Genomic DNA, 23,803 nt, shown 5'->3' with positions numbered 1-23,803 from the left:
GGCTGATTTGAAAGCACATGGCATGGCTCATGTTGCTAGTAGGCGATTGAAGAGGTTGTATTATTCTGCTGGTGTTCTCTGGGTGAGGATGATCGTGTAGATGTTGGGTGGGCATGGGTCTCCTGGAGAGCCCGCTCTGTTGCTTTTGCTCACTAGGCTATTGAATACATCAGAAGAGATTGTTGGGATGTGGTCTAGTCTAGTCAATGGTTCTGTTGTTGGCTGGTTGAGGTGGTCAGTGGTGCTTTTTGGCTTGCTTTTTATGATTTGTTGGATGCCTGTGATTTTATTTTTGAAGTGGTCTGCTAGGTCCTTGATTTGTTTTTTTTGTAGTAGATGGGTTTCTTATTTCGTTGATGAGGTTGAAAAAGTCTTTCTAGGTGTTGCTTGTTTTTCTGATCCATTTGTTGTAGTCTGCCTGTTTTTCGAGTATTTCAGCTATGTATAATCTAATCTCTTTTTGGTATGTGTCTTTTTTGTGTTGGTTGTTCTTTTTCCTCCATTCTTTTTCTCATTTCCTGTGCTTTGAGATGTGGTGTGAACCACTTTGCCATAGTTTTCTTAAGTGAGGGGTAAAATGTTTTTCTGGTGCGATGTCATCTAGTGTTTTCGTGATCCATTTTGGATTGAGTCTGTTCTTTCATCTATGCCGACTGACTCTAGGGTGGTAATTACCCATTTTTTGGCTTCCAGTCTCGCGTTTAGGTCCACACTGTTAATGGCTCTCCAGTTCAGAATTATCCAGATTAGGCTGGTGAGTATCAAGTGCTTTGGTCTCCTCTAGGACATTTAAATTAATCTTGTCCACAGGCAAAGAGTACATAGAATCTGATCTGTTGTGAGTGTGGAAGAGGCTCTTTGTCACAGGTTCTTCCAGGCATTATCCACAGGATGTTCTGCAGGCATCTAGGTATTCACAGCAAGATCTGCTATTTGGTGAAAAATTTAAGTTGGAGCTTTATTTTGAGCAAATATAAAAAACAATCTATGCATGAGACTTTAGATTTTAAGTTGCTGTAAGGAGCCATTGATTAGGTGTGGAAAGAAAGGTGGGATCATAGATGGTTGTGAAAAAGATCCCTCGCTGTTGAGGTCAATACCTGAGTCAAGCTACAAGACCAGAGACCTGTGATTAGCAATGGTAGATACGTTTGGAGGTCTAGCCGCTTTTCTTTTTTTTAAATAACTTTTTTTTTAATGTTCAGGCATACAAATACAGGCAAATAAAATTCTTGAAAATACAGTTTACACAAATGGAGAAAGTTGGACGACACAGCACCAAAAAAGTACAAATGTCACATTCAGTAAGGGTGTTCTCTACGGTCTTGTTTGTGATCTTCCCTGGAATCCATTTTGTTTGGTCCAAATCCACCTCAGTCACCATAGCCTCTCCCTTGAAATCCACCTCGGTCTCTACCTCGGCCTCTAAAGCCACCTCGGTCCAAACCACCTCTACCACCACCTTACCGATCATCAAACCCACCGCCCATGTGTGGTCCTCCAGGTCCTTCTGGTCCATCAGGTTTGGATGTCTTGCACTGGTTGCACTCATTTCGCCAAGAAGACTTCATATTTTCACATGGCGGGTGGGGAAACTTCCAGTCGCCACCTCTTTGCTGTCCCCCTCCACCATTGGAAAAGCTGCCACCGCCGCCACCACCACCACCACCAGCTCCTGAAGCACTGCCAAATCCACCACGTCCCATTGGTCCCCGGCGTCCTTGGCTACCTTTTGCATTGCCACCACCTCTGTTGTTGAAGTCAGCCCTCCTGGTTGCAAACAAAACCTTTATTGGATTGCCAGAGAACTCCTTCCCATCAAACCAATAAATGGCAGCCTTTGCAGAAGGAGAATCATCAAATGACAATGTAGCTTCGCCTTTAAGTTTCCCCATCTCCTGATCAGCATAAAGATTAATCATAGGCAGTCCAGTCTTCTTGTTGATCTTAATTATTCCGATTTGCTTGAAATAGTCAGCAACGTATTCAATGGTAACATTTTCTCCAAGACCTTGCACAAAGATGGTGTTGTTGTCAGAGTTGTCTTGCTCACCACCACCAAGATCATGTCTGGGACCACTCTGTTCTCAGGGACCTCCTCCACCTCCAGAAAATTTATTGAAGCCACCTCATTCACCACCGCCCATGCCTCCTCGACCTCCGTAGACACTAGGGCCCCCGGGGACCGCCTCTTCCACCTCTGTCGAATCCACTGCCTCGGCCTCCAAATCCACCACCAATGCCTTGACCACCTCTTCCTCGGCCACCTTGACAACCATAACCACCTGGGTCTTGGCCACCATACCCACAACTGCCACTGCTGCTTCCACTACCGCCTCCACCGCCCATTGGAGAACTGTCCTGGCCATAGCTGCCACCCCCACCATTGCCATACTCTCCTTGTTGTCCATAACTTTGTGGGGCATTATAGTTTTGCTGCTGGCCATAAGTACTCTGCTGCGCCCCACCTCCACTTCAGCCTCCACCACCATAGTCGGACTGCTGTCCATATCCTCCACTCTGCTGTTGGCCATAGGATTGCTGACAACCAGCATAGCTTCCTGGTGTAGAACTGGCAGGTTGTTGCTGCTGCTGCTGCTGCCCATAGCTAGAATAGGATTGTTGTTGTTGTTGCGGCGGTGGCTGCTGGGGTGGTGGTTGGTTATACGAGGACGACTGAGGAGTTTGAGTATTTCCATAATTACTGTAGCCCTGAGGGGCAGCAGACTCTGCTGCGTATGTTGCGTCGGTGCTTCCGCTTGGCCGTAAAACGAACCGTAGCCACTCTGTCAATAGGAAGATGACTGCGTTTCAGCAGATTGCCCATAACCGCCGTAACTCTGCTGCTGGCCATATGATTGGCTGTAGGCTTGTTGAGAATACCCCTGTCCTGCTGGCTGAGATGGATATGCTCCATAGCGTTGGGCAGCTTGCTGGGAATATTCGTTGGACGCCAATGTAGATGTAACTGAGCTTGGTTTGTGAGCAGGACAAAAGGTTACTGCACTCTATCTCTTAATGCATGTAACAATGATAGCTCTTCAGCATCTGCTCTCTGCGCTCCCCGGAACCAAACTTCCAGTCGCTTCTCTAAGCGACTGGTAATGATGGTTATTCACAGCAATTGAGTCATTGAGTATTATGCTAATCCACTCCTCATCAAGAATCTAGACGGTGGTACAATGCTCATCAACATTAGTCAAAGGTGGGTAACAGGCCTCTTTATTGACCAGAGCCATTTCCGCAGTTGACTGAATCTACTTACTAGACTGCAGCATTGGGTGTGCCTCTTTATTACTTTTGTTGAAAAACGTAGTGACTTTAGAAGTCTCCCTGAAGGAGGCCATGCTTCTACTGTTCAATGGAGGAGCTGATTACGAGCAAGCATCCTGTGACCGACCCACTTCATAGAGAATCGGGGCACCAGAATCGTCAGTGTCATGTTTGCTTTGGAGGGAAGCCCCCATCCATTGATGTAAAGTTTTTATAAAATTCAAATGAAGCAGGAGAGAAAGAGCAGGAATGTGTTCACAATCTCACAAGTCGCAGTGATCAGGTGCAGTTTTATTGCAGTAATTTATTTCCTTGAGAGTCTTGCAGGCATAGGCTGCTGCTGTTTCTCTACTTTGGAGCCTAACTTCTACATTATGTTTCTTGAATTATCACCTATGTTCAGAACGTTATAACTCCCAAGCCGGCAGAGAGTGCAGTTTGTTTGTTTGTTTGTTAATTTTATTTGTAGCGTGCACCAGAGCCGAAGGTATCAGGGCGCAGGAACAAGAATACTTTAGGCTTACAAGTTGCTTATAGTTACATTGACTGCCCTGGGATTGGGGATGCTCAAGGGAATTCTATGGAGGCCAGTCCATCTTATGGTACACATTCCCCAAGCATATATAGCAATAACTCACTGCTGAATTTGTGACCACATTTAAAGCATGAATCTCTTGGAATGACTCTCCCGCAACCCCCTTCAAATCAGTCAGCACACAACAAGTATGATAATATCATTGGCCCCAATGTATCTGCCTCACCTGATTTGGTGCGTATAGCTAGTGAGTTGGACTCCTCTTTGTCAAGTGATTTTGACACAGATTCCCCTTGTAGCACTTGCCGCTCTACTTAGGCAGTGGAAGATTTCACTCCAGGTTTGAATGCTATTGCTGCCACTGTTGATGCTATCTTTGGCCTTTGGCCTTTGTTCCACTTTGGCTAAAGAGCAAATGGTGCTAAAAAATACTCTAGCTCGAGCAGTAGACATCATTCTCATCATTTTTTCATCATTGCTCTGTGGAGATGGAAGGCAAAGCCGGCCTCCTCAAAGAGTCCCCTTTAAGGCCTAATGCATTTCCTTTCTGTGCCTGTCTGGGCCAGGCTAGGCTCTAGAACCACCAATGATTAAGGTATGCATCCCATCTTACAGTTGATTGCAAGGTTATCCTTAATATCCTCACCTTGCTATGTGACTAGTCCCATGGGTTTATTTTCAAGCACCTGGCTTCATTAACCCTTGGCCTGTGCTCAGTGCACTTAAAAGGCCAGTCATGATTGCTACACCACACTTTTACCGACTCTTGACTCCATGAACTAGCTTGCCGATGTAGCCCTCAGCATTGCTGGGCGCAGCTTGTCCGGTTTATGCCGTGCAACCCATTGCGTTACTCATTCCGTTCCCTTTATCTGTCTGTTGAGATCCCGCATTCCCACCATACTGTAACATGGACCCAGCAGGCTGGGCAAGTCTTAGTCTGTTTCCTGCAGACTGAAACCGTAATGATGCTTACTTCTTGATACCAGATTTTGTTCTTCCTATCTTAGAACTGTCACCTGTAACCATGCAACACTGCTTCACTCATAAGGTTCCCTATAACTGTCTGCCGTCATCCTGTATGCCCACCATACTGTAACACAGACCCAGCAGCTTGGGCTAGTCTTAGTGTTTTTCCTACAGTCTCAAACCTTAATGATATTTACATCTTGATATCTGATTTTATACTTTATATCCTATAAATGTCTCGCAACCTTGTAACTTGGAACCAAGTGACTGTAACTAGTGCCTAGAGCCCTGAGGACTTGGTGTTCTGCTATAAATTTAAAACGAAATAAATAAATATATTCTTGCCAACCGTTTTGACAGTATGCCCAATTAATCGCTCCCGTCTATCAGGGACTGCTGCTCTTCCCCAGCTACCATGGATCCACAGAGTATATGCTCGGCACATTTAACTTTGGAGCAAGCCTTCTTTACCTGGGCAACAGGATGACATGATTGAGATCATAGTCTCAGATGTCCTACATCAAAAAATAAGGATATCAAGCGTAATGCAAAACTCACCGGAGTACAGCGACGGAAGATGCAGCATTTACACAACAAAGAATGGCTCAACACAACAGCCTGTGTGGAACACACTGTACTTCCGAATGGTCAAACTACCAGTTCTGTCGGGATCGCAACTAATAATGGCAATGTCGCTTTTATGAATAATAATCCAGCTAACATTATCCCATGATGCAAATTTGCATTCTAGCCTCTTAAAAGATGACAATTGTTCTTGTCTACCAAGTCTTCCAAAGCTCTCGAACCACTGGAGCATGAAGAACAGTCAAGTTTGCATGAAGCCCCAGTGGGTCACTCAAGGACAGCATTGCCATTAGGCACAACAGCTAAAATTATAGAGCTTCTTCCCACAGGCGAGAGCACTTTTTTGAATCGTAGTCATATACTACAACTATTGCATCATGTTGCATCATTAAGGAATATCAGCACTTCAGATATTGATATCGTTCAGTTGCCGGATTTATATAGTTGTAGTAATTAGACTTTGGTTACTTTTGTGTCTCCTATCATTGTGGTTCCTATATGTCCCCATTTTTCACTTTTATTGAGACTGGGATTCAATTTGATTATTTGAAGAAAGATTGTACAGAGTAATTGAACTTGTGACCCTAGCAAATCTAGACATTGTGAAACCGGGAGAGCAATGAAGTGGAACATTTATCGGAAAGATCTAGTTTATTGAGTTTGCAATCCAGTAATAATTTGAGGTGTGCACAGAGAAAGAGGAGGAGTGATAGATCCCGGTTTCTATCAGAGAACATCAGGCTTGATGTGAGGCCTTTCTTTCTCTTCTTCAATTTCTCTCGAGGAACACCAGAGCCCATTGTTCCTTTATTGACAATGATGAAGGTCTCTCCTATCTTGAAGCAATTGATGTTTTTTCTTTTACAGGATTTTATCACACATTTAAATCTCAGGTAAATTGGCTTAACATAATTTACAGTTGTGTAACTCATGCCTATCTTGCCCTTCTACCAAACTAAACTAAACGCTCATGTACTTTCTACCCCTAGGTTGCACAGATGGTCCACTTATCTAGGGTGAGGGGATAGGTAGAGAAACGTGCCCAATCACTTGTCTTCACAATTACTGAAAATTACTAAAAAGGCACATGTCAAAATAACCAGGACATGTGTCTTCTGATTTACAAATGAAATAGTTTCAATTTTATACATTTTCTTTGAAAAGGCAGATATTTAAGAAATCTACTAAAATTGTTTCCATGCTCTGACTAATGTACAAAATCACAGTAACAAAGCACCAAGATACCTTTGTATTCTATCCCACACACTATGTTAGAGTCCTGATCATTTCAAAACTCTTTGTGATAGTGTTTGTGGAGTGCATTTCCATCCTTTCTGTTACTAACGAAAGGATAAGGTTACAACCTTTTACCATACTGATGGTGCATCTCTTTTTGGCAAAGGTCAGGTTGTGCCTATCAGTTTCACTGGTCTGTATTTAGTTTCACCACTTTCTTCAGGGCTGATTTCACAGAACTGTGTAGTGTGCTGTTCCACAATTACTTACAGCTTGTACTCTTTTATCATTAAAGTACCCCACCCTCATTTTATCAGTCCCAACTTGTTTGGTCCATGTGGACTGTGAATTTCTTTTTCTCTGACGCCTTGTTTTGAGCGTTCTCAAATACCTCAGACTATGGAGTTTCTCTTTCCTCGCTTCGAGCGGCCATTTTGGTAGAAGGGCAAGATAGGCAGGAGTTACACAATTGTAAATTATGTTAAGCCAACTTACCTGAGATTTAATTGTGTGATAACTTATGAATAGGGAAATCTCTAGGTGTGAGGCCCTATACGGTCTAATCCTTGGGTTTTTGATTCTATTACAGGCGACATGGTTGCAGATGGATTTGTTATGGATGGCTACATATCGAGTACGGTCCACCAACATATGAGAGCTTCTTTAGACATTAATGTTTTTATATATTTTTTTTATATGTCAATTTTTGTTTTTAGACGCTAAGCAAAGAAAAAGAATAAAGTATAACAGATTTAATTTGCAAGGCATACAAAACACGATCTAAAATTCAAGAAGTGTGCTTTTTAGACTAAATGTTAACAGTGACTGTGATAGAAAAGCAATAGGGCTAGTTCTTGACCTATCCCCTCGCCTTAGATAAGCGGCTCATCAGCGTTACCTAGGGATAGCCACCACACGAGGGAACAGTTAGATTTGTTGGAGGGCAAGCTGTGTTAGAGTTACACTATTGGTAACGTTAAAAAAGAAAGTAATTTCAAATAGTGACCTGATTTCTCATTGTGTGATACAATATTAGGGGAATTGTCAGGTACAAGACCCCAAAAGTCCAAAAAGTGTGTTTTTGGTCGATAAGGGCCACCCTGTAGGGGGATTATGTGTTGGGGCCAAAACTCACATTAAAATTCACGCGTATAGGAATGGAAATCTTCCCCTGAAAGTCTTTTGTGCTGCGTTAGATAGTGTTATATCATCTTCTACTAAACTTCTGATCCTTGACATATATGACCCTCTGGGTCCCTGGCAGCCATTATTCAATTCCATATTCAGGAGATCTTGCTGGAATGGATCAGTAATCAACCTCAGTCACTTACTATTCTAATGAATTTGAAATATTAGACAATGGGGCTCCCTTTCTTGCCGCATATGCTGACAAGGTAGTTAGCAATTACCAATTGAAAATGCGGGATAGTGTATGCAAGCAGCAGAATTCCAGGAGCAGGAGCTCCATCCACACTGCAGGAGCAGTGCCCATATCCCTCCAGGATCCCCCCGCTCTTGAGGTAAGCCGGGGGGCTATTTCGAAAGGCTCAGCTGGAGCAGCTGATCAATGTACTGTTGAAGTATTCTGACTGTGTGAGATCACACAGTGCCTTTCTAGCTACTCCTATAAATTCATGTGAAGCATTGCGGAGTACAAAGCTGCCTGCATGCTTAAATTTGTATTATACATTGCAAGTAACCACAAGGGATTTCCATACTTTAAGATGGACGCCATGTGATTCACTGTGATCGCCCAGTCTGAACCGTGTTTGCATCATGGAGCCTGCACGCGTGGATTGGCTGGAGCCTTCCACTTACACCAAGTGCCATTTGCCAGAAGGCAAAAGCCGGCCCACGAACAAAAGCCCAACATCTAATGCTTCTGACCCGAGCCTCCACAGTAGCAACAGAATCCCAGGAGCAGGAACTCCCTCCACACTGCAGGAGCAGTGCCCATATCCCTCCAGGATCCCCCTCTCTCTAGGTACGTCCGGGGGCTATTTTGAAAGGCTCAGCTCGAGCAGCTGATTCTGTACTGTTGAAGTATTCTGACTGTGTGAGATCACACAGTGCCTTTCTAGCTACTCCTATAATTTCATGTGAAGCAATGCGGAGTACAAAACTGCCTGCATGCTTAAATGTGTATTATCCATTGCAAGTAACCACAAGGGATTTCCGTACTTTAAGATGGACGCCATATGATTCACTGTGATCGCCCAGTCTGAACCGTGTTTGTATCACAGAGCCTGCACGGGTGGATTGGCTGGAGCCTTCCACTTACACCATTTGCCATTCACCAGCAGGCAAAAGCCGGCCCACCAACAAAGGCACAACATCTAAGGTTCCTGTCCCGTGCCTCCACAGCAGCAGCAGAATCCCAGGAGCAGGAGCTCCCTCCACACTGCAGGAGCAGTGCCCATATCCCTCCATGATCCTCCCTCTCTCAAGGTAGGCCTGTGGGCTATTTCGAAAGGCTCAGCTGCAGCAGCTGATTCTGTACCGTTGAAGTATTCTGACTGTGTAAGATAATACAGCGCCTTTCTAGCTACTCCTATAATTTCATGTGATGCATGGCCGCCGTGTGATTCACTGTGATCACCCAGTCTGAACCGTGTTTCCATCATGGAGCCCACACACGTGGATTGGCTGGAGCCTTCTACTTACACCAATTGCCATTCACTGGTAGGAGAAAGACGAACAACCAAAAAAGACCCAACATCTAAGGCTCCCTGGCTGGGAGTAGCCACAGCCCTGTACTGCACCCACCCCTGTCCATGGTGAACACCGACTTGACCATCCACCGGGTAAGCACGTATGCTCCGCCAGAATGCCACTGCCCTCCCCGTTCACTACAAACAATTTTATCTCAGCTTCTAACGTTATATTCACAAACTATATCCACCAGCCACAAACGATCCTTATCTTATCAAAGCCATGTATTGTCATATGATCGTATAATGCTTATCCCTCATCTCGCTTTCCCGAGCCCCTGTGGCACACCCTGGCTCGCATGACTTAAGTTCCCCCAGGAGACCCACGACTATCTACGACATCTCTAATCTTGTTAATGGTACAGCCCTAAATATATGCCTAGATCTAACAGACATGCATGCATGCATGATCAGGCCTTTAGCTTCTCGCTTTAGCTTTACTGCATAACCAGAAATGCCTGCTCGCTCCTTCAATTGTTAACTCACCTGAATTGATGAATAGGCTGTTCTCGCGCTGTGTCTTTAACCTATATATCGCATATCCACAGTGTAAACCCACCTAGCCTCTATAGAATCTATTACATTGAACTGTTTGAAATAGCACTACTGCGTATATAATTGTTTCTCCATTTGAAATGAGGTTTATTCTGAACTTACACGGATCCAACCAATTGTATTGCATATGCATTGTGTCAATCTACCCAATCCATCATGGCAAGGCTAGAACCTACTAAGTTGTTCTGTTCCAGTTAGTATTATTGCATATTTAATTGTTACTCCGATTGAATTGTTGCTTACTTCTAACTCTCACAGTGTTTGTAACTAATGTGCCACATATTTACTGTGCTAACCCATCGAGGTATTACTGCAATGCTAGACGCTATCATTTTAATCTGCTTACTCCACAACCCAACCTCACATATCAGTGACCTCACTAACGTCACCCCACCATTCCCGCCAGACATGTCCTCCCCACAAGAAAACAGTCCCACTTGCACTAGAATCTGCTCACAAGGCACATACACCCACCAAGGCACAGGCTTGGCCTGCATCTATTGCCCTAGATATCATCCGCTCCACTGCCCGCTAACCTGCCCCACACCATTCCTGCCTAAAACAGCAGCCTTCCCGCCTTAGTAAACAAAAACATCACATATCTACAAACTCTCCCCAATGGCACAGTAGCCTTTGAACTCACTCCCGCACCCCACCATATTATTTTAGCTAGCCCTGCCAACCCTGCTGTTACCACTAAGCTAACTACCCCATGCTTAGGATCCACGCATCAGACGCCCACAGCGCTAGAACCCACGAACATACCTCCTCTCTCACCAGACCTATACTGGGAGCCATCAGCAGATCCAGATTCTCAACTCGCACACACCACCACCCTGCCGTGTACAGTAAACAGAATAACCTACCTTCCAATAATCACTGCATCTCCTAGACCTTAAACTATTTACTGACCCCAAAACAACCATCAACTTCCTCATAATCTATAGAGCACCTAACTCTTCAAATCACCCGGAACTAGATATCCCCTTACTTATTACCCCTCTCCTCAAACATAAGACTAAATTCATCCCTAGCTACTAAAATCAATTCTCTGCAAGACAAAATTATAATGAAAAGAAAATGACTGGCTCTTACTGACTAGACCTCCCCCACCCACTCCTCTGATAATGAAGTATCTGCCTCCCAGTTCAATTTCATCCTAGTTACCCAAGACCGAGTACTTAAGACTATCTCCACTCTCAAACTATCTAATTGCTAAGGTGACAACTTCCCCGCCAAACTAGTCAAGACCTGTGCTCCCAAGCTAGCACCCATTATCACCAACTTCATAAACTCATCCTTCAGTACCAACTCCATCCCGGCTGACATTAAAGAAGCCTGGGTCACGGCCCCACTGAAAAAACCCAGACTAGATCCTTCTATTCCCACTAACTACAGACCGATTACCAAAGTCCCCTTCCTTCTCAAAATAATCGACAAAAGAGCTTACACTCAAGTACAATCACACTTAGAAATCAATCACCTATTAGGTGAGAGACAATCTGGATTTCGACCCAAACACAGCACAGAGACAGCACTACTTGACCTAAGAAGCCAGATCAACACCATCAGAGACTCAGGGATCTTATGCATCCTGCTATTACTTGACCTGTCCGCTGCGTTCAATTTAGTGAACCATGACAAATTATGCCTAGCAATATCAAAAACTTCAATTTCTCTAAGGATGCAACCACATGGGTTAAATAGTTTTTATCAGAGCGTACATAGAGAGTAGCCATCGGCGAGGAGGCGGCTGACCCTATACCAGTATCTCTAGGCATACCCCAAGGATCGTGTCTCTCCCCCACTCCCTACAACACCTACATGAAACTCCTTTTGCAGCATTAGACGACATGGAAGCAATCTATACCAACTTTGTGGATCATATGCAGATACTCATCCCAATCACTGGAAATCAAGAGCAGGACTCTATTTTTATAAATAAAATCTACTCTCTCATCCACAATTGGATGGCAATAAACAGTCTATGCTTCAATGGCAAAAAGACCGAGATCCTCATTGTAGGTTCTCCAGCCTGTCTGAAAAGTCAAAACTCTAGTTGTATCCCTAGACTCAACTCTAGACCATGAGGAAACATGTCATCACACTCACCTATTCCACAGCCTACAAAGCTAAATTCATTGCCCTTAGTCGACAATTTCTCACCACACAAAACTGCATCACCCTAGCAAGAGCTCTTATTCTGTCTAAATTAGATTATTGCAATATACTCTTGCTAGGCACCACTAAGAAACATCTAGAGAAATTGCAATTTTTGCAAAACAAGGCCTTAAGAGCAGCACTAGGAATCAAAAAAAATGACAACATTTCACAGACTAGGAGAGATGTACATTGGTTACCCATACAAGCTAGAAGACTACACAAAACACTTACCACCACTCACAAATGCATCACCCAAAATGCACCTACCTATCTAAATCCATGCCTCACTCGCAAAACTCCAATCAGATCTCTCAGATCTAACTCGAGCACTCACTTACTCACCCCCTGTTTTTAAGAACTCTAGATCAGGAGGCTCCAGCTTCCCTGTAGCAGCTCCCAGAATTTGGAACTCACTCCCACCAAATATAAGCAACGAGCTTTCCAGACTCACTTCAAGAAACTGCTAAAAACCTGGCTATTCAACAAATGCTAACCTACTTCCGTTATCCCTATTATCACCACGTGCTGCTGGTGTATGCTGTTGTTTAGCCATTACTTGCTTTGTAACTACCATGTCTTTAGCATTATTATCAATTGACATCTTCCGCTCTGTAACCAGAGAGCTTTACTGTCACCTTGTAACCTACGCCGTGATACCCCTAGGTTTGGGCGTGTAATCAAATGTAATAAAATAAAATAAATGCCTGGGATTTGACCTCCACTTGCTGAATCCTTTGTTAGATAGGGCTGATATTCCTATTTTTACCTGGAGCAATGGTAATGTCCGGTCGTGATAGGATTGCTTTTTTGTGGATTGGGGTCAAAGAAAGTGTGTTAAAACTCTGGACACTAGCTGTACCTCTTTGAGCGACCATGCTACTTTATATGCATCTCAGAAAGAAAACAGAGTTGCAAATATCAGGCAATTTAATGCTACATCTAATTTTCAGGGGAACAGAATTTTCTGAGTGAATTATAGGTTGGAAAATGGCAGGAGATCCGTTGATGACCTGCTTATTGAGAATCAATGGGACATCAGCACAATGATAGGTAAAATGTGGCTAATATCTAAGTGCAATAAAATGGTAAAGATAGAATTAAGGCCTTGTTTTTGTATACTGTTATTAATGATGGAATGCGAGGGTTCACACTCAGTATAAAAACTGCCTCCGTTCTTATAAAGACAGATACTAATAACGCCAATTGGACATGTATTTTTGGCATTCTTACATTTCATGTCAACAAACAATGTTGCCATATGCACCACACTTATTAAGCTGCTGATGCTCCTTTGGATATAAATCCTATTTCATCAGATTGCTGGGAGAGGCATATTAGTCTACTTTACGATAATAAGGCCTTTTCCATCACAACAGAAGCCATAAATAAATGTGTGCCGATGAATCCCATTGATGGTTTTGAGAAAGTGGACATGGATCATTTCATTAAGAAACTTAAAGGGGGGGTTGCTAATTTGGTGATCAAAGGCAACCCGCATTTCTGGGTCAGGTTTTTGCACAAACTTTGCATGTCTACTTTGAGCAGTGGCACTATTGCCGATAGTTGCTGTGAGTCCATTTTAATTCCTGTGTTTAAGAAGGGAGCCAGACATGACCCCTCTAACTACAGACTGCTTGCTATGATTGACTCAAGCTGCACAATCTTTTCATCGCTATTGTTAAGCCATTTAAATCTCTGGATTAGAATGAATAACTTAATACAAATGCAACAAACAGGCTTCAGGTGTGGCTATACAACCATTCATATTATATGATCACTGCACTACTTGATATCGGACACATATCGCTCCTCCGATATACCTTAGCCTGGGGAGGTTGATGGGTCCCTGGTATATTTCGTTGTCCCAAACAATTTTCAGTGTCAACGTTCAAGCTACTACATTGAATGCCATTCCATATACAGGATATAAGCTCAGTTCCAATTTTTGGCAGAAAATTGTGACATTCTTTCAGTGTTTCACCCATGTCAGCCACATAAAGGTTAAAAGGTAGGGGTGGCAAAACGCACCCCTGCTTTAAGATGTGTTTTGTTTTAAAAAGTCTTGAGATCATGCCATTCTGATCCAACCGAATCACCACAGACCTGTTTGTATACATTTCCTCAATAAAATGCAATAGGCTAGGATCGACTTCCCATTGTGCAAGCTTCTCCCACAGTACATTACGCATAATGCAGTCAAAAGCCCCTGCATAGACAATGTAGCTTGCACTGTGGGAAGTCGATCCTAGCCTATTGCATTTTATTGAGGAAATGTATACAAACAGGTCTGTGGTGATTCGGTTGGATCAGAATGGCATGATCTCAAGACCTTTTAAAACAAAACACAGCTTAAAGCAGGGGTGCGTTTTGCCACCCCTACCTTTTAACCTTTATGTGGCTGACATGGGTGAAACACTGAAAGAATGTCACAATTTTCTGCCAAAAATTGGAACTGAGCTTATATCTTGTATATGGAATGGCATTCAATGTAGTAGCTTGAACGTTGACACTGAAAATTGTTTGGGACAACGAAATACACCAGGGACCCATCAACCTCCCCAGGCTAATATCAAAGGGCGCTTGCCATAAAGATGCAGAATGCCTGATTTGACATGTCACCAGAGGTAGGAATTGTAGTGCGCTTAGTATGATTTAGAGACAGGACATGTCATGCACTTAGATGGATTGCCCTATCTAATTATCAAAGAGTATTGCCAAGCCTTCAGAACACTCGATTCATAGGTTCACGGGAAGCAGAGAAGAAGTGTGCCAGTTTAACTTGGGGTATAGGACAAAGCATGCACTTAGATGGATTTCAGGGTAGGAATGGTGATGCGTAAAGGTGTTCCTGGGGGCAAAAAACACAACAAACTTAGACAGTTGTCTCTATTGGGGATGGGAACAAATATCCCATGGGTAATACGTGAGACTCGTACAATACTGGCAAAGCCCATTCCATAGGGTTGGACCTAGGTATGTGTGTGGCCTGGCACTGTATTTAAACTGCACATGTTAACTCAAAGCTTTACACCTACTAGTTTTCAGCCCACCCAGGATGTTTTAATGTACTTACTAGCAACCCATTCACACCTATAACCGTGCAGGCCAGTCAAGAAAATGCACCTACTTGGTTGATCTTCTTGGTACGTGGAAGACACACAGTAGCTATGTCTATTTAATGTATTTGCCTACTGCACTCAAAGAATCCCACTAGCCAGGTCCTTCCCAATGGTAGCATTCTACCCCCACTAAAAGATGCACTCGGATGACTACCATATCGCCATCCCAGGCTTAGGTGTAACCAGACCACAGTGCCAGAAAAAATGGACAAAGCGGCATTGAAAATAAACTCTGTCCACATTTAAGGTATATATAAGCACACCACATCTGTGGACAACTGCCACAAGCATGGATCTTCACCCATGCACTCTACAATGCAGCTACAGCTATGTCAAAGTTGGCCTAGCTGCTCAAATAAATTATCGCACTGAAACCCCTGACATGCCTTAACACCTCTACCATTACTACGCAGTGACAACCTATGACAAATTTGGTCTAGCTGGGCATACATTAATCTCTTTTGCAAGTGATCTGTCGTGACCACCGACAGCACCCACCCACGTATCTGACATCTTGATTTGCTTACTGGAGCCTAGCCAGCCCCCCGAAGTCCTGAGCTTGGCAGAATACACACACGCATCTTAAAGTCTACTCTTACTCCTCCTCTCTTCAGTTATCAGCCTTGTAGGATTTTTAGGTGAAGGTATGAAAAACTAAGCATTCGAGCAATCAGCACATTCAAGAATATCATCCATTTTGGCACTGAAACCAAATTTCTTTGATGCTATGGCACCTCTTGATGAGTGAGCCTAATACATAGGGACATCTATTCCCACTTGGATCATGATCAATTTGTCAATTCTAGCCAAAGAAGCAGAAGAACAAAAGAAGCAGTGAAAGTAAATAAGCATTTTCCTGGAAAATAAATGTATATCTGCTCTGGCATTTTCATGTTCCTACCTATAAACAGTGCACAATACACAATTATGTTAGATCTAGAAAAAGTCATTATCAAGACAAGAACACAAGAAAATAAACAGGAATACACCATTAAAATACATCATTTACAAAGGTAATAAGTTAAAAAAACAAAAATCACAACTATCGATCTAAGAAAAAAAGAAATAAAATAAGCGAAGAAAAAAATGCCAAAACCCAAATCATTTTCAGGTTTGTTTAATTCAATACACAATTTTACGAAGCTCAGAAAGCCCACCGCTGCCACAACCGCTGAGGTAGAGGAACCACCCAATAGTCTAGACGAGACTTTCTCACTATCAATAATCGTAAACCAGACAAAAATGTTCTCAAAATACAAGATTCTCAGAAGGTTTAACGCTTTACAGAATAAATATATATGCTGCAGTTTCTCCATTTCAGTCTTCGCGTTACAAAATCTGCAGCAAGCATCCTCCCTCATCATGACTCCTCTGAAAGCCAGAATCTGCCTGCTGGGGTGGATATTGAATTGGACCCCCATGTAATCACTTGTTACCTTAACAAAAGGATATATATTCAAATATGCAGCCACTACCCCATTAGACTGTGCTTGTAATGTAAGTTTTATATTGGACAGATTAGCCAATTTAATTTCCTACATCATCCCTAATTTGTTGAGTAATTTTGTGCTTGTTTCCACCAGAAGATTTACACTATTCACACTCTTACCCAACAAAAAGGAATTAAAGTGAGTTTTTCGGGAGAGAGAGTGTGTATAGGATTCTACGATACAGAGCCAAGATACACCGTTCAAATCGAACCATTAAGCAGTTCAGGCCCATTTCATACCTGATTAGTGATATTGGGATACAGTTCAGTCGGTGCAACACCTTCCTCCATATTGGTGCCTCAACTCGTTGCAAGTAGCAATCCCACTCAAAGGTGCAGAGCCACCAGTCCGTATAACTATGCCAGCACTACTTTGCCCTCATAGAATCCTATCACTGGTTCAGTGAGAGTTTACCATAACTGTTATCAATTGTATGCATTTGGCATATAAATGCCAGAGCCTTACTCCTCACAAAATCCTTGACATGGGCTTTGTTTGGTTTATCAAGGACTAGAAACCCCAAATAGATCATACTACGGCAGATCGCCACCCTGGAGTTATCCAGGAAGCAGGTACATTTCATCTGTCTGCTAGATTTAATCAATAGTATGATCTTTGTTTTTTGGGGTTTTATACAAAGGGCATTCTCTCTTGCATACACTGAGATGAGGCAATCAGTTGTTATATCCCAATGGGGGTGCAGTCGAACAAATGAAATCATTGGCGTATGCTGTACAGGTCTATTTTATTCCTAGCAATGGTGGTGGAGCAAAAGCCTCCCTGGTCAGAAAGTCCTCTGCATCTGAAACATACTGGTTTAAAGGACAAGAAGTCACATGCACCCTTGCCTCAAACCTGCACTGGTCTTCATATTTCTAGATGTCCTCCCTCCATGTTCAATCAGACATGGATGTTAAAATGATTGTGCAGGTCTACCAATATTTTTAACATGGAAGGGGGAATTCCCCATGAACTGAGTCAGAGCCTCTGACAACTGACCATGTCAAATGCCGCTATGAGATATATTGAGGCCACAAAGATGGAATCATGTGTGCCAAACCATGCAAGGTCCCTGCAGGGTTCTTACCAATAAACCGTTTAGTGTGTGCTGTACCCTGCTCCTTACTAAAGCCTATTTGGAACTTACAGATCCTTCATACACTCTTGGCCAATCTGTTAGATGTGTCAGGATGATGGACGCGAAGCTCTTACTATCCGCGTCCATCACCTTGATGGGGCAATCGTTGTTTGTGCCCGTGCTTGGGCCATGCGTATAGATTGGTACCACAAACAAGGTCTGACAAGAAGAAGGTCAACAACCCTTTGTAAGAACATAATTATGTAGGTGGCATAGGATTTTGACTCCGCCTTCTGGATCAGATTTTAATACCAGATGTGTTAGTCTATTAGGCTCCCCAGCATGGGAGTGACTTGCTTTCTTAATGCAGGACAAGATGTCATCTTGCTCGACTGCATAGCAGATGCCCTTTCCATCTGACGGTCCCACCATCGATTCAATATTAATTGTGCTGTCCCGCTCCTTACTTGTATAAATCAAGTAGAAGTAGTCAACCCATTCCTCATCCAAATTTGGATTAAGTTGCTCCAACTCTAAAGAATTCCCTGCAGAATGCACAAAGGACTAGAAAGTAGCTGTGTTTTTTTAAACCAAAGTATTTAGCATCAATTCACTCTCCCTTTGGTTTTGCAATGCCGTATTGTTCCTTATCCAGTTCCTGTATGACGGCTTCACCTTGCGTACTTCCAAGGCCCCACTACGTGGAGAATTATACCCCCCTTCCCTGATGATTTTTAGTTGCAACTTCATTATGTCCTTTCTATCCTTAATTTTGAAATCAAAGGAATGAAGATGTAATTTTTTGCAGTTTGTCCATCCCACCAAACCATCCATGTGTGTCCTCCCCGCTCCAGCACTATCTGAAATGTGGTCAGCCCTAGTACGATAGCTGCTTGTTTTATTCCTCTCCTCCCTTCTTCTCCCCTCTCCCTAACCTTTTGTAATTCTCCGGCCCTACCCAGAAATGTCATCAGGCCTATTACAGTAGTCACCTGTCTGTTTTCCAATACCCTCCTATTTGTGTCTTAGCACTTACACTATCTGAAATGCCGCTAGGCCGAGTATGATAGTTATTTACAAATTCTTGTTGTTCATGGCCTGTAAGAATGTTTTGTATTTTCCCTTGCTCCCTACCTTGTTGTGAAACGCTTTGAAACACATTGGGCCCGATTGATGGAAGTGTTTTATAATGGTGCAATCCCGTAGGAAAACGTTCCATGAATCAGGCAAATTGTGTATAGACACTATATAAATAAACCATCATATCATATCATATTCTGTCAATGATATTAGAGAGTAATGGAGGGAATTTGTCCACTAAAAACATTTATTTTTCCTCCATTCTTCGGAGGAGCTTTCCATAATATCTGTGAGGTTGTCCTTCAGTCTCCCCCGTGGTGTGAATGTTCCAATTCATCCTATTCCCTCTGGAATTTACAGTCAGGCCTTCCAAGGGAGCCTCTGTGAATATTGTCTTAAATTCAGCAACTATAATCCCATGATCACTGGTTGTGGCTGCACCCACCATCAAATCCTGGCACTGTGAATAAAGCAGTATATTGACATACATATCGTCAAGGACAGCTTCTCTCTCACCTGTAGCCCAAGTGGGACACAGATTTTCATCCGCTTCAAAGCTGCCATTAACTCTGAATAGTCCAAGAGAGCTATGTCCCTCTGCTCCCCATATTTAATCTTAGCAAATGAGACAAAGGAGATTGCCTGGGTACCAAACTTGTCACCCAGATCAGCTGAGGTTATGAGTAACCCCCCCATGTCCAAACCTTCTTTCCAATTTGCTATCTATTCACAAAGCGTATCCAAAAACATACTGAGTGATGCCACCCCCTCGTTCCGGCTTATGTTGACCCTATTTGAAGGGCCACGACAGAGGCAAAGGCCCCTGTCTGTATTTCTCACTACTACCCCAGTTTAATTCCAATTTGACATCTGTTAGTATCCCACAGTGTGTGCAACCCTTAGTGTTCCTTTTTGCAAGTTGATAGTCGATCTTAAAGCTGTTCAAAATGGGGGATGGAGATGCCAAGTCTTTTGAAGCAAGATTGTGTCAAAACATTTTAAATTGTCCAGCAGTTTTTGAGTTGGCTGACAAAGCCTTGTGACCTCAAGTGTTCCATGGGGCCACCCTCATTGAATCTTCAGGCTAGAGGTTAGCAGGAAGGGGACCCTGGGTACAGGTTAAGGAATTATGCACACCGGACAACCATGACCAATTGTTGCTTCCGGAGTTAGATTCCAGTTTAAACTGCACCCTTCTCAGAGTATTGCCTCCCTGATACTCATTACTCAAAAAGATCTTAAAATTTCGTTGGACCTGGGTCTGCTCCAGGCCATTTACATTTATATTGTTTGGACTTTGTTTTTCAGGGGGGCCTATATGGTTGCTTGTCAAAGCCCATCATACGTAATTGCATGGGCTTATTCAGTGTTACCGTGAATACTATTCTAGATGCAATGTCAATAAAACTTGGCCTGTTCTTATTTTATCATTGAATTCGAGGAAGGCTGTGTCCTTTGAGGCTATTTGCCAGAGGGCAGGAATCTCAGCAAAGAGGGCTAAGACATTAGCTCTGGTTAGCACTAAATGCCTCCCGTCATAAAGGACACACTCCAGTAAGAGTCAATGTGGAAGGCTATCATTTGGCTTAGTCACTGCGACCCTCTTAGAGCTATCCCCGTTCATTCTTTTGTTCTCATTCAACGACTGGCAGACATTAGGATTACGCCAACCACAACTGTTTACCCCCTTCTCATTAATTGTTTCCCCCCAATATTGAGTTTTCAGGACTCCCAGTCTCTGGTAAACCAAGCCCTGTACACCTATCCCTCGTAACACAATGTAGACCACAGGGTACCCCTCTGCATCAGTCTTGGTGAAGCTGGCTGATCCTCATTCTCCCCATCGAACTTCTCCATGTTCTACTGGTGTCTAACCTAACCTGGACCATGATGGTTCTTCCCAGTGATCTAGTCGAGAGGTCAATCGAAACCTCTTCCACCAATATAATCCCAACCACTTCACCAGTTTGTGATTCGGAGACCACAGTAATTGTCTCCTTCTACATTTTGTTAAGGTTTTTGGCATTATTTCCCCCTTGTGCAGGGGAGACTGGTTTCAATTTTCTCAGGGATTTCCTGGATGTCTTATTATTGTTCTTCCTTGGTGCTTTGAGATTCATTGTTTTCTTCTTCTGCTGAATTATCCCCATCGTGTTAATTATAGGCGAATCAGCTCTGGAATTGACAATTGTGATCTCTTCCGTAAGTGATGCCAATTCCGGAACGATCACTGTTTTGGAGACAATTGTTATCACATCGCTCACATTTTTAGACAGTGAGTGTATTGCATGGGACATATTTTGAGATGCTGAAGAGGAGAGACCTGAGTCAGGAGTTGGTTGTCTAGGGGGGACTCACCCCGGTTTGGGAGCCCACTCATCATGTCATTTGCCAGTGACAACATAAGATCTTTTGCGTGAGGCACATTAGACAAGTTTTCCTCCCACCCCCTTATTAGGCCCAGGATCAAGTGTTTTAATGCCTCCTCCTATCTGTTTCCACTCCTAGAGGTTGAAAAATGGGTGTATTTCTCGCGATTCTTCCAAGTTGTCAATTTTTCTATTAATTCCTTCCAGGTGAACAGAGTTGATTTTTTGTTTATCCTTTATGTTTTTTTAGAGGTACACTATTGAAGTTATTGCTAGATTCAATGTGAGTATTGCAGGATGATTGGTCTCTACATTCTGTGACTGATGTAGACGTGAGATAAACCCCAATTTAGACAATGAAGTAGGAGAATCAGAGTATGAACTTTCTGAATTCATTTTTAGCATTTAATTAAAAAAAGTCCAGTGCTTACCCACCCTTGCCAGACAGCAATTCATCAGAGACACACACTATACAGACAAACACTATGTTGGAGAAAGAAGTCCTCTTTTTTGAGACCAAGCACATGTTCTCCATATCACTCACACCTTAACTGGAGCACCGAATGAGACCTGCACTGCCACATAGTACCGCATGGCTAGGAATGTACACACCTGAGTCCTAATTGTTTAAACTTTGCCTATGTCAAAAAATGAGGTTAGTACCACTTTTGCAGCTTGCTCTATCGGGAATGGAACAACCTTGTTTTGCCACAATCCACAATATTTATAAAGGTAAGCACTGGATTTTTTTTTTTTTTAATTAAATGCTAAAAATGATGCCGGTAATTTCATCTCTGAAAGGGCAATCTGCTGTTCAGCTGCCCCTTTTATAGGCTCCATGCGAAAAACATACCAGTATATGTGAAAAGCTACATCAGTATCTTGATTTACAGTGGGTGCTCCACAAGTTGCACAGAGCAGGTTGAGAGGTCACAGCTACCCATTTGACAGGCAAGGGACTGCATTTATGATTTGCATCCCTGTTCCACAAACTGCATAACTCTGGAGATTTTGTCCTGGTGGTTAAATTGATATTGCACATGTACGAGCCCTTTGGGCCTAGTTCAGTCGTGGAAGGATTATTGTGTACTCCTCCCTGGGAAGGCAAACTCCTGCCCATCGGCAGGACTGTGGCCATGAAGGAGTGCTTCTCTTTGTTCCTTTGTAAGGGCAGGTAAAACCCTTTCCCGAAGAACTGCTGCTCCACAGGAAGCTGGCCTGGGAACAAAGCCCAAAGAGCACACCCATTCACAGGGAGCCAGGCCTCACATCAGGTTGCTGCTTTCAAAAGGCCTTTGTTTTCAGGATGAAAAAGGGAAGGGGGTAGAACTAGAGTAGTCAGCAAAGGAGACTTCCACCATTGTGAATCTCTCTGACACTCTTTCTCTTTCCTGTCCCCTGCACTTCCTCTGGGGGAAAGCACTTTGTTTGTGACATCAGAAGGGCAATGTTCACTCATTTTAAGGGGATGGATTGGACCCCTACAACAAGATAGCTTTAGTCCAATCACTGGAGACTTGTACCTATAAACGAAGGGGTCTCACACCTCTTCTTGGAATCATATTGAACCATCTTTGGGTCATCACTTGAGACAATTTTGCTGGACACTTCTGAAAGAGCAGTCCATTCTAAAGACCTCTAGTTGTGAGGTGAAGGCAGATTTTCCAAGGCAAAGGCATGCTCTGTCACCTAAACATCCCCAAAGTCCAATCGGGGTGAACCCTGCTGTTGGACCATAAGTCTAACTCCCTGCCAGCCACTGTGTTGCTTAGAAACTCGCTGTGTGGCAGGATCAATGAATGTGTGTGCAAGCCTCATCCATGTTTGGGAGCCTGAACAAAGGACTGACATTGGCCTTTGAGACATTGGAGTGGTACTCAAAGCACCTGGAAGCCAGAACAACCAATGCCGCCCCTGTTATTGAAGATGACCCACTCCGAGCGGGGCTCAAGTGAACTTGATGCTGAGCAATCTTGCAGGAACCATTAATGCTGCCCATTGGTCTCCCTTGTTCTCTGAACCTCCGTCCGATGTTCGACTCTGTTCATGGGAGCACCGCAACACCAAAAGTGCATTAGTGCCTTTGCTCAAACCACAAAGTACTACAGCCCTGCCTTGCTCGAGCCACTGTTTGAAACACCAGCTTCTTAATTGTTGTTCCTGGAAATCAATTAACGCTACCCTTGTGTTCGTCAAACACTGACCTCCAAGCCTACAGATAGAATTCACTTGCCTGCCAATCCTGGTAACCGATGCTCACAATTAGACGATTTGAGACCACAGCCACCTTTCATTCGACCCTGACTCAGTGCTGTCTTTGCCGCTGGACCATCATGACTGCTGCATTTTTTACCCAAACCAACACCGCTATCAGGGCGGAGAAGCCTGGTTCAATGCCATTGAACCACTGAGACATTTGCAAATGTACTCTTGACTGATATCTTCCCTAATGTTCTATCTCTGGGCCCTAATGGCTGGATATGTTATTTTAATCCCATTTTAAACTTGAAGACATAACCCTTTGAACAGAGGTGGGAATACACAGTTTAGAGGGCAATTACACCACAGAGTAATGCGCAACTGGGTCCAGTACACATGAACCAATGTGCCTATTGTAGACAAGAAGGTCATTGGCGAGCA

General features: G+C 43.3%; 1 pseudogene; it reads right to left on the bottom strand.

Annotated features, from left to right (window-relative positions):
* Window positions 1–1,301: 1,301 nt before the first annotated feature.
* LOC138528026 (RNA-binding protein FUS pseudogene) overlaps window positions 1,302–23,803 on the bottom strand; it is a 74,558-nt pseudogene continuing 52,056 nt past the window's right edge.

Source organism: Ambystoma mexicanum, chromosome 7q (assembly GCF_040938575.1).
Source record: "Ambystoma mexicanum isolate Mex_15411 chromosome 7q, UKY_AmexF1_1, whole genome shotgun sequence".
NCBI classification, from domain to species: domain Eukaryota; kingdom Metazoa; phylum Chordata; class Amphibia; order Caudata; family Ambystomatidae; genus Ambystoma; species Ambystoma mexicanum.
The sequence above is the reverse complement of the archived record's forward strand: the minus strand, read 5'-3'. Positions and strand labels throughout refer to the sequence as shown.